The sequence below is a fragment of the Cetorhinus maximus genome, chromosome 9 (genome assembly GCF_964194155.1).
Source record: "Cetorhinus maximus chromosome 9, sCetMax3.hap1.1, whole genome shotgun sequence".
Classification (NCBI taxonomy): Eukaryota; Metazoa; Chordata; class Chondrichthyes; order Lamniformes; family Cetorhinidae; genus Cetorhinus; species Cetorhinus maximus.
The window spans coordinates 90871451-90886305 of NC_135887.1; positions in this window are offsets into that span (position 1 = coordinate 90871451).

Consider the following 14855-nt stretch of genomic DNA (forward strand, 5'->3'; position numbering starts at 1 on the left):
CGTTGGGACACTTGTCCGACATCAATGTGCTTTATTTCACACAAGGGCATGTCGGGCACGAGGCATGTCAGGCATGTGCCCGCATGCCAAGGGCATAATTCTGCCCAATGTTTCTGCTTATTGTAGATGCCCACTGAAAATGGATGGATATATATGAGGTGAAGTCACCAATGTCTTTTGCTATAATAGAGAAGCTATGTCAAAGTTTTGCAATTAATGGACTACCAGAAATGGTCAAATCTGATAATGGCATAGCATTTACGAGTGCTGAGTTTCAATGATTTATCAGCCTCGATGATATAACTCACGTGAAAACTTCGCTGTACCACCCTCCTTCAAACGAATTGGCTGAAATAGCAGTTCAAACATTCAAGTCTGGCATGATAAAGTTAACTGGAGATTCCCTAGTAACTAAGCTGTGGTGCCACCCCTCACACAACAACAGGTGTCACACCTGCGGGGTTATTGATGAAATGCCATCTGAGGAAGAAATTGAGCTTAATAATGCTGAATTTAGAGGGGAAGGTGGAAAGGAGTCAAGGAAGTCAGAAAACTGGACACAACTGGCATAGTCATGAGATGAAATTTACCATGGGAGAGACGGTTTAAGGAAAAAGAGACAAATCATCAAGAAATAATTCCACCAGTGTTTACAACCAAGTCCACAGATCTTGTTGAGAGAACTCAACTGAGTGTAGATGTGTCTGAAGTTCTTGTTATGCCTACAAGAGTTGAGGAAACAGATTTGCAGGTACCCGCTGAAGAACCTGATGTTCAGACAACTCCAGAAAATGAGGTTCCCAACAGAGCACCTGAAGTTGTCGGGCTGAGACATTCTACATACCAAAGGAAACCCCCAGAAAGGCTGAATTATTAAATTACTTTTCAGTGTAAATAATTTGCTATTTTGAAAAGATCGTAATTGTAAATGTAAAAAAAGTTGAGGAGAGGGATGTGGTAACTATGATTTTATCTAACGTGTAGAATAACTTTAAGAAGGATGTTATGATGGAAGATCACATGACCTTGTGTAACCAATAGAGGAATAGTGCAGGCTCGCTCTGTGATTAATTAGTAGTTAGTTGGAAGTCAGTAGTCTGCAAGTGAGCAGCAGAAATATGTAGATAGAGTTTGGTGTAGAAACACACATGTAGCTGCTGAGTACCTTGTAAATAAACAGAACGTGCTCCACCTAAGAAGTGTCTGCAGAACTACTCTAACCAAAGTACCAACTCGGTCACCCTGCAACAAGTGTGCAAGAGTGACTCACAAGTCTCCACATTACCCCGCCGTGCAATTTTATTCAAAATCATTAACCAATAAATTAGCAGAGGAAATTAACCCATATCTATCTTGGTGGGGTCACTGAAAGGTCTTGTATTGTTTCTCACAGAATACATGACCTGACCCTTGTTTTTCCCAGGTTTTGAACAGGATGGTAATCACATTGCATTTGACTGCTCTGCAAAAGGCCTTTTGCATATTAAACTCTGAGATCCATTGCTAAGCTGGGCACCCAGAGCTGCAAGGGCACAAATGGAAAGAAATACATTGGTCTGGATTTTGCTGTGGCAATGACAGCAAAACTGTCAATATTTGCCATCATTGCACCACTGAAACTGACGGCAACTTCAGGAGTTCAGACATTCACAAAATAACAAGGAAATCCAGAAGTTTCTGTCAGTGAGTTTATGCTCGTCAATAGGGTGAAATGTTGAGGTTCCCATAAACTGCTATCTCCCTTGCATTCATAAATTGATGAGAACTTCCACTCTAACTTTGTTAGTCTCACTGTGGAAAAAGTTACACCTTACTGAATGATGTGTAACTATGATTTTAGCAGAGCACTAAGTTTGTGCTTACTGCTAAACACACACAATGGGCTAGATTTTATGCTTCTGTGAGGGTGGGTTGGCAAGTGAGGGGGAGGTCTTAAAATTGGGTACAATCCAACGGATGCCGTTCCCCACACCCATCCACCCATGAACCAATTGGGGCTCTTGGGTGGCCAATTAAGTGCCTCATCCAACCCCTGCAATTTTTCTCACAGCGCGCAGAGGCCAGTGCCAAGTGTGAAGCCCAGCAGCTTTCACTTGTTCAGGCTGGGGACGGGGCAAGTGGGGTGCTTCTTTTACAGGCCACCTGGGCCATCGAAGCCCCCCCCCTGTGGTCTTCTGCATCTAGCATTTCCACCCCCACCACCCCCCAGGTCTGTTTACCCTTCACCCCAGCCCCCTTGCTGGGGCCCGCTAGCCTGACCTCGGCAATACACCCCACACATATCTTGGTGTCTGTGTCCAGGGGCGTCAGTACTGTACTTACCCAGGAGTTCAAAGTCATTTTAATTCTTTCAACTTTTCCTGGGTAACAATTCTGGAAAGACTGTCTGAACCATCCAAAGCCTGTGATTAAAATCAGAGTATTGGTTGGCTCCCAGTGCAGGGTAATCACCCATCGGAACATCCCGGGCAATTGCCTTGCAATCCTTATATAGTGACTTCCGGAGGGCTCCCCAGCGTTTCTTTGCTGTACCACCTGGAATCGAAGCCCCAGAAATGGGAACTTGTGGACCATTATGACACGAGGCAAATGAAGGAAGTAAATTCATATGATGGATTGGATTTTGCAGCCAATGGCGAAGCAAGGACACCTGCTGCTAACCTTGACTAAAGTTTCTCACAAATACCTAGCGATCTCTGTGGCATGGTTTTCCACTTTCTCGACAGCGGTTTTAATCTGGCACCAAGTCAAAGGGCTTTCTTAACGTGCAGCAGCAGAGATGTCAGCAAGTAAGCACCAATCAAATTGAGATACTCACACTCAGTAAACCAGGAAGTTAAAAACATTTAAAATCTTTCACTTCTAACTTAAATCTTCAGATACTGAAATAAATCTATGATTGTAATAAGATAGTAGCTAAAATAAGCATAAAAAGCCTTTTCAAAAAACCCTTTTTTATATTTTTAAAAAATATGTGGGGATTTTTAATTATTGTGGAGAAATGTGATATTCCACCAAGAAAAAAATAGCTTTTTGGGAACATTAACTTGGATTTTACACTTGACCAGGGTCCCCTCCCCCACCTCCCCTCACCCCTGCCACTCCTCTGTAAATGTCATGGTAAGCCTGCCCTGCTCTGCTGGCTCATCCCACAGCCCTTGAACAATTGGTGGGCCATTAAGTGCCTTGAGGCTTGTGATGAGGAAGTCCTACCTCTAGGAGCTGCCAGCCAATCCAACGGTCACAGTCCCTGGTCCCGGCAGTATCACCAAGAGCCGTGGTCACTGCTGGGACTGCATCCAGTCCCCAACAGTGATCGTCCCGCCCCAATCCTCCTACTGGACCCCCTGACTACATCCCCACACCCCCCACCCCCACTGGACCCCAAGAACACGTGACTACCCCCCAAAACCCTCCCCAATTACCCTTCCAGCCCCCCATGGGAAACCCATAACTGCCCCCACCCCTCCAACTACTCTCCCGACCCCCCCGGGACTCCCCCGCAACTACCAACCCACCCCCAACTACCATCCCAACCCCACAATCTATGACCCCCACCTCCCGATAACCCCATGACCCCTGACTACTTTCCCAGCCCCCTGACTATCCCCCCCCACCACCCCAACTACCCACCTGACCCCCCCGAATACGTCCCACCCGAATACCCTCCCGATCCCCCAACTAACTCCCATCTCCCTGGCTACCCTCCCGACACCTCGACTACTCCCCCACCCCTGACTAGCCTCCCAATCAGCAACTACCCCCACCCCCTAACTCCCATATTGACTCCCTGAATATCCCCATCCCCTGACTACCCCCCATGACCTCCCCAAACTGACCACCCGACTCCCTCCAACCCCCTGACCTCTCCCCTCTGATCACAACTTCACTGATCAACACCCCCCACTGACCAACCTCTCCACTGATCGTCTCCCCACCACTGATCGCCCTCCCACTGACCAGCAGACTCTTCCCACTGATCACTACTCCCCCCCTCTCCCAACCTTACCCATTTACCTTGCACACTTACCTTCCCCCTGGCTTCTCAAAGTAGCTGGACCATTTACCTTACTTGCTTTACGGCAGCTAGTGCCATAAAAAAAGAGAGCATGTCTTCCTTTCCTTCGATTCTCTGACACTTGTCAGAAGGTCACGGGAACCCACTGCACTGCACTTTTCTCAACCGGCCCAAATCAGAAGGTCGGGCAAGAAAGGTATGGCTGCATTTCAGTGTAAGTAAAAAGGAGCTGAGTGGCAATCTGACTGTGACTGCCACTCCACTGAAGTTCTGGTCCAATACATCCAAGGTGGCCATGTTATGCTCCTATCCCTGCTTCAGAGATTCTGTTGGGCCGAAAATGATGCAGGAACTCATTAGGGGCCCATCCCAAATTTTCAGCTCCCACTCCACACCTCCAATCCATCTCCAGCTGCACTGATGGTCACAAGGCCATGGAAATTTAGCTCCTCACCATCTAGACTGACCCTTGAGAAATGGCCACTTAACTGAGTTAATGGAGGGCTGTTATCTTTCATGGACGTGTGTTGCAGCACCTTTCAGAGAACTGGACAAAAATAAACGGCAGGAAATAATCAGGGAACAATTAGATTAAAAAGTTAGAAAATGAAGAAATCAGAAATTTTATGTAAATCAACAAGGGCTTTGCCATTCAATAGGTTTTTATCTTCCCAATGGCTCACAAAAGGCTTTAAATATTACAAGATAGACTTTTTTCAATTTTGCAAAAGCATTAAAGTTAAATTTAAATCTGATATCACAAAACTTGATATATATTTCCATGGCAATCTCACTCACCAACCCTCTGGGGTAGAGTATGCACTATTAAATTGTCATTTATCTCACCACTGAATTACATCTTTTTCATAATTTCTCTCAAAGTACAGGCTTCAACTTTTCTACAAATCAATAGAATGTTCTGGAACTCCTACAGGCATATAGATGACCAAGATTAAGTAGAGAACAAGCTCAATTGGGATAGGGCCTTGGAGAATTAGAACTGTTAGATAGGCTGAAATATTATTTGACATAAGGTCAGTGATTGCTAGGATTCAATATCCTCATCCCGTTACAGTCACATGTGCAACATTGTAAATCCAGTTCTCCCATCTTTTAACCTAGTTTCTTATAGATGCCACAGTATTTGGATTATTTCCCCTGAAAACTATTGATAGGTTCCAATTTTTCTCTCCCAACATTTTCCCTTTACTGAAACCATTGGTGTTGGTCTCCTATTCAATGCTGCTGATTGGCATCCCTGGGGCCTACCTCAAGGCCCAGGCCTGGGGTATGGCCTAGAACCCCAATTATTAAAAAGAAAAGACTCTTAGCACCAGAAGGGCATTTTTTTTCTTTTCCTTGAACACCCACCTGTCCTGAAGTGGTCAGACTTCCACTGGGACTCCCATCCTCCTGGGGCAATCAGGTGTCTAACCTGCCAGGGTTATACAAAACCATTGACCCTCCCCTTTTGATGTCATGATATACCCAGCCCTTTGTGGGCAGTTGTATTATGCACCTATCATCACAACCGGCAGGGGTGAACTCATTGTCGAAGATCAGGGCTGTGGCGTAGGGTGGTGACGAGGTTATATCTCACCAATTATTTGGATGTGTTATGCTGATCTGATTTTGTGATTTTTTTTTTAGGAGTATAACTCTTCGTTTAGGGAATTTAATTTTTAATTATAAGATAAATGGAAAATAAACTCGGTTTTGGAAAGTGATAAACACTCCTCAGATAATTGCAATTCAAAGATGAGCCATGTTTACCTGAATGGATAAAGTTAGAGGTGTGAAAACAATAAACAACAGGTGATCCACTCTTAGCTTTGTAATGGAGCCAGTGAGACTGGTAAGATTGCAGTGTCCCCATTAGAGATACAGATTATTCGTGTGGGACTCAGAATCATGTTTTGAAGGTAAAGTTAATTTGTTTAAATTTCTGTCTGGAACACCCCAGGTATGTCACATCGCTATGGAAATGGTTTATATGGGGAGGAGCCTTTTGTTTTGGGTTCTATCTGTGTGTTTTCTCATAGAAACATGCAGTTGCAGTCAACTTGGGAACAGCTTTGAGACAGGCAGTTGAAGGCTGGATCAGGAGCTGAAAGAAAATCAAGGAGCAGGAACAGAGGGATGTCAGAAACCAAGGGTGTTTTCTGATTTGGAGTCACTAAGCAAGAATGTGGTGGAGCCCATGTTTGAGCTGGGGTGTACACAATCATGAGGTGTTTAAGGGGAGTTGGAGGGTCACCTGGCCGGGTACTAGTGGAAAGACCCTGAGAAATCTCATAACTTGGAGAATAACAGGAACACAGAGGTGAAACAAAGTGAGCTCCTGAGAGCTGTGGCACATCTTGGTTTGGTCTAAGGAGAAGCGAAGGAACTCTTAAGATCCTTTAAAGTATAGGGCAACTCTTGGATGGAAATAAAAGTAGAACAAGGAGTTATATTGAGATCTTCAGGATTAAAGTATAAATGTTTATGAAACATAGGGCAGAATTTTTCTCTCGTCGAGCGGGCGCACGCCTGACCCAAACGAACGTAAAATGATGCGCAATAATGTCAGGCGAGTGGCCCAACGTCATTGCGTATTTGCGTGATATTTTGGTCAGCGGGCACATGCCAGAGTCGGCAGTGCACCCGCCGACAATTAAGTGGCCTATTAAAGCCCTTAATCAATTAATTGACTAGAATTTTTTGCTGCCCATCGAACCATTCAGTTGGCAGGCAGACGAAAAGGCCAAGCGGGATTTGCACTTTTGGAGAAATCTCATCCACAGGCGGGATGAGGTTTCGACCAGTGATTTAAAAAAATCCTTTTAACACTCATGTTTAACATGTCCCTGTCCATGTGACAGAGTCACATGAGGGGACATGTTTTCATTCTTTTTAATATATTTATTTTTTATTTTAAAAATCTTCAGCTCCCTGAGGCATCTCTGTGTTTCAGGGAGCTTTTACTGTGTGCACCCCCGCACATGCGCGAATTTCTGTGCTTGCCCCCCTCCTCCCCCCCACCCCAGCAGCGCTGAGTTCTGCAGCGTGCGAATCACGCTGGCTGCCCGTTAATTGGCCAGCCGGCGTGAAAGTGCGGTCGGGACCCGATCACTGGTGGCGGTCGGCTTCCTGACCGCTCCCAGGCCCACCTGTCGAGCCCGCCCAACGACCGGAAAATCCTAGCCATGGTGTTAAATTAGTAGTACTTGCTCTATTTAACTCTTGTGCAGTAAATCTCTTTTGTTTAAAGTGTGAAATCCTATGGGGTAATTCTTTCAGTTAATAACTGGGTGTTTGAATTTCTTTTTAAAGCTACTAGTCTCCACCAAGATCCTAACAGATGTAACCCTGTGGATTTTCAGTCCCAATAACCTGTACCATGCTATGGACACCAGCAGGCTGTCAGTACTCTGCAAAAATATCTACTCTTCCTGTGAGAGGCTATTCTGTCATATTCTCACCTAATACTTACGCACATATGCACCTTGAAGCAGGAGTTAATGGATAGCAATCAATAGTAAGATTTGTAAGATTTTCTCTTCAAACGATGATATAGTCCACACAACTGCCCGAGTGTGATTTGTGAAGTAAGATTCAAACAAGGGATTCTCGTGCTTAATGAATTAGTACAGCACCAAAAGATTTGTTTACTCAATTAGCCATTTGAGTTGCTGGTTTTATTTGAATTTTTATGTGCTATGGAGGCAGAGGTAATGGATACTGCTCAAGACAGTCTGAAGTCAGCATAGTGTTTGCGCCTGAGACTGGAGTTGGGAGAAATGAACTATTTCATAAGAACTGAAGAAATAGGAGCAGAAGTCGACTAGATGGCCCTTGAGCCTGCAATCATTTGATCATGACTGATCCTTCCCCTCAATTGCATTTTCCCACCTGCTCCCTATCTCCCTTGATCCCCTGAGGGATCAAAAATCTGTCTGTCTCAGCATTAAATATACTTGACGTGTTTTATGAATTAGCAGTGCATTCACAACCTTCTGGAGTAGGGAATTCAAAAATTCACAGTGCTCTGAGTGAAAAAATTTCTCCTCATTTCAGTCTCAAATGATTGGCCCCTTATCCTGAGACTCTGCCCCCCACCCCATCCTGTGTTCTTGATTCCCAGTCAGGGTAAACAATTTCGCAGTATCTACCCTGCCAAGCCTTCCAGGTTCTTGTATGTTTCAATGAGATCACCTCTTATACTTCTAAACTCCAGGAAGTATAGGCCCAATTTACTCAGCTCTCATCATAGGACAACCTTCTCACCCCAGAGACAAATCTGGTGAATTTTCACTGCAACACCTCCAATGCAAGTATATCCTTCCTTAGATATAGAGACCAAAACTGTGCAGAATACACCAGATGTGGTCTCACCAAAGCCCTGTACAGTTCTTGCACTCCAATCCTCCAAATGGCCAACATGCCATTTGCCTCCCTAATTGCTTGCCGTACCTGCATGCAAACTTTTTGTGTTCTTTGTACGAGCGCACCCATTTTCCAGTGTTACAGCATAATGTTACTGACTGTTATAGAAGAGGCTGACATCAGCGTTGTAACAGAGGAGGGCATTTTCTTAACTGCAAAATGATTGAAACTGATTTTTCTCTTATTTGCCTGTCAGCATCTGGTGTTGAAACATTATGCGGAGAACTTAAAGTAGAGATTTATGCTGAGATTCAGCTTCATGGCACTTGGTGCACCATTCTTATCTCAAATAAGTTAATGGTGTAGGAGTGCTGTCAGAGGGTCTCTTGTGTCATTTTCTAAGAGTTTTCATACGTACAATGATGACTCTCAGCTCTCCCTCACCCACACCTCTCTCAATTATCCCACTGTTGTCAAATTATCATCCTTATCTGACATTCAGTATTGGATGAGCAGAAATTTCTTCCAATTAAATATTGAGAAGACTGAAGCCATTATTTTTGACCCCTGCTCACAATTCATTCACTAGCAACTGAATCTATCCCTCTCCTGGCAATTGTCTGAGACTGAACCAGGCTATTCACAACCTTGATGTCACATTTGACCCCGAGATGAGCTTTCAACGCATATCCATGTTATCAGTAAGACTGTCCATTTCCACTTCCATAATATCGCCTGACTTGGCCACTTCCTCAGCTATCTGTTGTTGAATCCTTCATTCATGCCTTTGTTCCCTCTAGACTCAACTATTCCAATGCACTCCTGGCTGATTTCCAGATTTCTACTCTCCATGAACTTGAGAGCATTCAAAACTCTGCTACCTGTGCCTTAACTTGCACCAAACCCTGATCATCTATCATTCCTGTGCTCGCTAACCTACAATGCCTTCAGTCAAGCAATGTCTTGATTTTAAAATTCTCTTTGTTGATTTCAAATCCCTCCATGGTCTTGCCCCTCCCAATCTCAGTAGTCACATCCAGCCCCACAATCCTTTGAGATATCTACGGTCATCTAATTCCGGGCTCTTTAGCATCCTCAATTTTAATTGGTCCACCATTGTTGGCCATGCCTTCAGTTACCTATGTCCTAAGCTCTGGAATTCCCTTCCTAGACGTCTCTGTCTCCCTGCTTTGCTATTCTCCTTCAAGACACTCCTTAAAATCTACCTTTGACCAAACTGTTGGTCATTTCATCTCCTTATGTGGCTCAGTATCAAATTTTGTTTCATAATGCTCCTGTGAAGTGCCTTGGAATGTTTTATTATGTTCAAGGTGCTATGTAAATATTAGTTGCTATTTCTCTTGTTGTTGTTAGTTTCTCCTGTTGAATGTCCAAAAGAAAGATTGCCTGGGTAAAGTGGGCCTTGGAAGTGACAGACGCTTCACAATCTTAAAAGGGTCTGTCAACACCTCCAGAAACTGGGAGATTGTAATGGGCCAACAGGAGGAGCTGGAGGACTGGAGTAAATCCAGTTGCTATTTTTGGTATCAGACAATGGCACAAAAGTTAAGTGTGGTTAGGACTGTTATGACCGCTAGACATTATACAATGTTTATGTTTTAAACTGTCTGTTTAATTAAAATGGAGGAATGAAGACCTTGTTCTGCCTGATGATGAGTCTGAGTGGCCTGATTACCATGGGGACAGGGGGCCAAGGTCAAACCTTAATGAAATCCAAATGCCAGGTTTAACAGCTGAAAACAAAGGATGGATCAGTTGGCTTTGTCGTGGATACACTTACAGGCTGTCAGGCAGCCTGATTTAAAAAAACCCTGGACACAGAGAGAGAGGGAGAGGGTGCAAGAGTGAGAGGAAAACAGAATCCGTTGCAAGCAGCAGGAAAAAGGCTAATCTCTGTTAGCTAACAGGCAGAATACTGATGGGACTTATCCTCTGGTTGAAGAGACAGAACCTGTGGAAATTGAAGGACACTGGAAGATTCACCCTGGTGAGGCCAGAAGAAGGGTTCACTGGAGTAGGCCTTGCTGCTGGAATTTGGTTTGGGGATTTTCAGAAGACTAAGGGAAATGACTTTTGACTTACAATTCAGTGAAATAGGGAGACACGAGTCTGTTGGAAGCTAGGAGTAACTTTGGACTGGTTCCCGTAAAGACTATGGGCAGAATTTTACACTGATCAGGTGGATGCGTGCCTGACCTGACCAGATGCAAAATTGCCTGAGATGACATTGGGCGAGCGTCCCGATGTCATCCTGCGCTCGCATGATATTTCGGTCGGCGGGCACATGCAAAAGCTGGAAGTGTGCCTGCTGACAATTAAGAGGCCAATTGAGATTATTAAAGGTGTAATTTTCTCAGGCTTTTCATGGCCTGTCCAACCTTACAGCTGGCGGATGGGCGATTTGGCCAGGCAGACTTTGCATTTTTCATGAAACCTCATCCAAGGGCGGAATGAGGTTTCCATTATTAAATGGAAGAAAAATAAAAATCTATGGACAGCATTTTTATCATGTATATGTTCAGGTGACTGATTGTGATGCTTGGACATTTTTTTCTTGATTTTAAAAACTTTATTTAATGCTTTTCAGGTCTTTAGCTCCCTGAGACAGCTCTCTGCCTTCAGGGAGCCTTTTGTCAGCGTTGGACCACGCCTGTACTGACGTCAGCGCCCGCCCTCCTCCCACTCTCACCCCAGCAGTGCTGAGCTTCTCAGTGTGCACTTCACGCTGGCTGGCCATTAATTGGCGTGAATTCGTGGTCAGGGGCCAATCGTGGTTTGCTGGCCAATTTCCCTGACCAATCCCAGACCCGTCGATCGTGCCTACCTGCTGACCTAAAAATTCTGCCCTATAATTCTGCAGAGAGTGTGGCATCAAGTATAAATGTGGCGCGGAGTTATTGATCACATTAAGAAACTAATAAGGGATATGTTTTCAGCTGTGGCCCAAGCAGGTTCAGCTCTGTACACAATCTATATTGGCTGGGAGGGGAAAACCAAAAGGGTGGAGGATAATACTACCACAATTTTATGAAAAAAATGTATCTTACATGTAAGTAGCACCTTGTGCATCTCTAAGAAACATCTCAGAAAAGTCTGAAAGTTCTTCACAAATAATTAATTACTATGAAGCACGGTGGCTATTATTATGTAGATAAACATGGCAGCTACTTTGTAAACAGCAGAATTCTACAAACAATAATGACATGATCAACCTTTTTTTGTTTGATGCCTGGGACACTGGGAGTATTCCCTGTTCATCTTCAAATGATGGATCAGAATCTTAGTGTTGAATTGAGCCACCAGAACAAACACTCGGGTCCTTGTTTTAACAGTTTATCTCAAGGATAACACCTTCAGCAGAGCAGCACTCTAGTACTATACTCGAGACATGACTTCAATGATGTGCTGATTTTCTGGGCTGCAGCTGAACCCACAGCATTGTTAATCACAGGTAAGATCGCTACTACCTGAGCCTAGTTAAAACAAAATGCAAAGTAAAAGAAAGTTCAAGAAAGCGTACTTAGAAAACAAAGGTGTTAATTGACACCAGATTTCAGTGCCATTCATAGCCTGGTATTAGTAGGGCTTTTCAATTTGTTGCCAAACAAGCTTGACAATTTTTTCTGAGTTTGAACTCACTTTAGTTTTGTGGAATGCCACACGCAACAAAATATTCATGGCTTTCAATTAACCTGTCTCTAATTATTGTCTAGGATGATATTCCAGATCATCCCAGGTGACAGGAACAACACCCATACCCTACCAAAAGAAGCAACAGAAAATCTCTTGTGCTTCCATTTCTGGGATTTTTTCATTTCCCTGAAGTAATGTCAATATTGATTATGAACTAACACTTTACCGCTAAGTCCAATTGCATCTGACTGTGCTAATGGCATAAGACAATGCCAGCAAGGAGTAAAAATATGGACGCAATATTTTATAACCCATGAGAAAAAGCATAAGGAGCATGATCATAACCTACGCCTATTGCTTCTGATGCAGGCGGTGCACAAACTTTGTGCTGCCTGTTAATGAACAAGATTGTGGCGTGCAACCAGTATTGTTGAGCAGATGCATATCTGAGCAGGGGCCCAAAATTGTTAGAGGCTAGCACCAGTGAAAGCTAGCCTTATACTTATAGCTAGCATGTATCTCTCAAAGAGGAGATGCATTTTGGCTGCAGCCAATCTACAACTGAGTCTGACCTGGGAAATGATACAAGAATAGCTCCAAAAATCTCTGATGCTGCTCCAGAGGCCTTGGTTGAGGAGATACAGAGGAGTAGAGAAACGCTATATCCAAAAGAGGACAGGAGATTTCCAGACAAATGCTGGGAAGGCAATGGAAACAAATAGCTGCGGTAATAAATGACAAGGACCTGGATGAAGTGCCACAAGAAGTTTAATGGCTTCATATGAGTGATAATTCAGTGAATGCGTCTTCAAATGCATGGACTGCATTACCAGCCTAACAACAATGTCCAATAATCAGGATTAATACCTAATTTTCATAGTTTCACCTCACCTTCACACATTAGCATTGTTGCAAACTTTACACCACATGCTGCAGCTCTCACAAACTGCCAGCTATTCAACCATGTTTAAAACATCACTCAAATAGATTGCACTACATTCACTGACATGCTTCCCACTCTCTTGCAGGACAAAGTGGCACATAACTGTAGCAGGAGGCAGTTCTCACCATCATTGGAACAGTGTTTGCTGAAACCATGGACTATGAGGGTAACCTCTTACCTGATCCACCCCAAAACCAACTTACCCTTCATCCCACAATCTCTTCTAATTTGGAAGCTACAGATGGTCTAAGCATGCAGCTCTTACTATCCCTCTTCCCACCACCCCTCATTGCAACCTTACCCTTGAGCCTTACTCCTTTCAGAGACTCAAGAACTGCCACCTGGTCAGGCTGTGGCGGAGAAACAACAGATTGAAGAGCAAATGACAATGAGGATGAAGAAAAACTATCGCTTGGTCTTATACTTCCAGCTACTAGCTCAGATAATGACACTGCACAAACTTTAGAGGCAAGCTTAGAGGATGGATCTGCACATGATGAGACACTGGGTAGGAGAGGCCTATAGGCAAGGCAAGGGGAAAGGGTCATGCAGGTGTCAGCTGCCTGGAGGGTGAGATTTCTCACAAGTTCTGCTGCAGAGGACTCAGATGAGGACTGAGATGGGGCAGGCAACAGAAGAAGCCTGATTGCCACGCACACCAAAGCGATTGGTCCATTGACAGGTCTACCAGAAGGTCTACATGCAATTCCAAGGAGCATGGAGTAGTCTGACACCAACTTTGCATCGGAAACTGTGCAGAGCCTAAAGTTCATCATTTCCATCCTTTCTAGCATTGTCAATGCCATTAGCCCACTTGTGGACCCAGACATGATGCAGCATCTGATGGTCAATGGCACAGCACAAGCAGCATTTGTGTGCTGCAGTGGAAGCTAAGTTTGCTGCCACGCTTACTCAGATTGCTAACATTTTGGCTGTGAATGCCATGTGTTCAGTGCAGGGTGTTTAAAGCAGTTCAGCAAACTATCTTTCACAGATAACAACAGATTCCTAGGATTGCTGCGGTGCCTCCTTTCAGGTGTTCAATGGCACCAGAAAGCATCAATTTGCTGTTCTTTCTCAGGAAGACATCATTTGTCCACCCACCTCTCCCATGTCACCAGGGCCTTCGCTAGGCCTGTTAGCTAGCCTTTTACGGCCCACCCCAAGGTGATGCAGTCTGAAGCCAGGATTTCCAGGGTCAGAGCTGTGTGAGTATGTCCTGTAAGGCTTCGCCATTGAAAATCAGCAGCCTTCCACCAATCACGCCATAGCCAGGGCCAGGGGGAGATACCATGGGCCATGGTGCTTCTCCTCTTTCCCGGGGCCTTATTCCCTACAGCCCCCACCCCACCCCCACCCCCCCACCTAACCCTCCCCCTTAATCATGCCTGATATTTTTTACCCCTTTCAAAATTCACCAGTCAATTCGCCAATCACAGGAAGGTCCTAGTAAAAGGTCCATTGTTGACATCTGCTACAAATATTGTCCAATATATATGCAGCATAGGTCATTAATATTAAGAGCAGCAACAATATAATGCAGTGTTAGTTTGTGTGCATCCTATAAGTGATCGCACTGCGACTATTAAACAAACTAGAGTACAAACTTTACTTTACCAGCATCATGCAATATTGTCAATTTGACAGGAAAATATCCCATTGGTTATTTATAACAGTGGGCAGACAATAACACTGATTTTGGTGACTGTCTCAGCCCTTATTAATGTTCTACACATTGCACCATATGAACATGGTGACAATAAATTCATATTTGGGGGAAAGATTTAATGCTTGCAACCCAGATAAACTGCACAAGATCTTTTCCATTTTGTAGAAGAATTAGAAGACTATCTCCTGCCTGGGTGCATGATA